At 57.1% G+C, this 1673-nt stretch overlaps 1 protein-coding gene across 2 annotated transcripts in view; it reads right to left on the reverse strand.

Moving 5' to 3' along the window:
• AK1 (adenylate kinase 1) overlaps positions 1-1673 on the reverse strand; it is a 9161-nt gene that overhangs the window by 1436 nt on the left and 6052 nt on the right. The window lies entirely within an intron of this gene.

Consider the following 1673-nt stretch of genomic DNA (forward strand, 5'->3'; position numbering starts at 1 on the left):
CCGCCTCCAGTCCCCCTTTACTTCTGCCTCGAGCTTGTCTCAGGAGGGCCTCTGGTTATTTACTTAAGGTCCCTCTCCCAGCCAGGCCTGGAGCCCCCGAGGGCAGGTAGGTGCGTCTTATACCTGCAAGGCTGGATATGAACTTGACAAAGGAATAAGGAGGGCTGAGTGAAGGGGCGAGGGCCTGCTGAGATCTGGGGGCTCTGAACAATGTCCCTGTCATTGCAATAAGCATTTCATCCGTGGGGAAGATTTGGAAGGGCCAGGAGGCCGACCGGTCCTCCTTCGGTGAGGCCCAGGCGCCCCCTGCTGTCCAGAGCCGAGAAGACCAGGTGCGCAGCCCTGTAGCCCAGTAGCACCCACAACGGCCCCAGGAGGGATGGGTTAGCTTTCATTAACCACATTTTCTAGATGTGACCCTGAGGGCCTGAGGCGACATCATGCATCTGGTACATCAGGACATGCCTCAGGGCTGCCTGGCATCTGACCTCAGGGTCCATGGCCTCCTAGTCTGAAGGAAACCCAGCCAATCCCCACTGCATAGATAGGGAAACTGAGGCCCAGACCAGGACAGACACTTTCTTGAGGTCTTGCAGCCATTTTGATGTCAAGGAATATAATATCTTCCCTCTGGATGAGGCTTAAAGCTATGGAAGCCCAAAGATGGCCCAGACTCACAGAGACAGGAAATGGGGATGGAGGTCTGTCCTGCCCCAGCCCCCTAAGATGCCCGGCCCTCCCGGCAGCCATTCCCGCTGCCGAGAGAAGCCCTCCCTGAGCCCGCACCCACCCTTAGAGGTCAGCAGACCTCTCCCTCCTCCTGGGCACTTGCGGTTTCATCTGTTTCCCCCATATGGCCTGTGACATCAGAGGTATTGGTGTATGTGTGTGTGTCTGTGCGTGCACATATGTGTGCATCTCCGTGCGTCCCTGTATCTGGATGCGCTGCATCCGTGCGCACACGCTGCATGAGTGTGCGTGTGTGTACATTAGATGCTTGTGTACATGTGCCTCTGGCCTTGTACATGTGTGTCTATACCTGTGTGCACATGTACGTGTGCTTGTATGCCTGTGGGCACATATGCCTGCACATGTGTGTGTTTGAGTGAGGTGCTCCCCCACTGTGGAAAGTCTTCCTGGGGGACACCCGTGCCAGGCAGCCCAGAGCCCTCATCCTCAAGGCTCACTCTTTCCAGCCAGACTCCCCATGGCACCTGGAAGAAGACTAGACGCCCCTCTGTGGCATTCGAGGCCTCAGCCCGGCCTGATCGTCCCCACCCACATCACTGCCGGTTGCCCTGCCCCACAGATTCTGTTCTCCCCACACTAGCGTGACCCTTCCAGCCCTATCCATGCTGTTCCCTGCCCCTCTGATCGTGTGTTTATGGGGTGCCAAGCCCCATTTTTGAAGGATGCATTCTCTCTAATCCCCACGCTGCCCCTCAAGGCAGCTGCGAACTGTCTGTCCCCATTTTGCAGTTGGGGACACCGAGGTTCAGAGAGGCAGCCTGACTGGCCCAAGGCCTCAAGCAGCTGAGCTGGAACCTGCAGCCACGTTTGTGAATTCCCCAGCCTGGTGCCTTCTCTCCTTCCATTCATTTTCTTCTAGACTTCTAGAAAGACTTCCAGAAAGTCTCCCTGGTCTCCCTCCTTGCCCACCCTCCCACCCGCCC

The sequence above is a fragment of the Neophocaena asiaeorientalis genome, unplaced genomic scaffold (genome assembly GCF_003031525.2).
Source record: "Neophocaena asiaeorientalis asiaeorientalis breed wild unplaced genomic scaffold, Neophocaena_asiaeorientalis_V1.1 scaffold78, whole genome shotgun sequence".
NCBI lineage: Eukaryota > Metazoa > Chordata > Mammalia > Artiodactyla > Phocoenidae > Neophocaena > Neophocaena asiaeorientalis.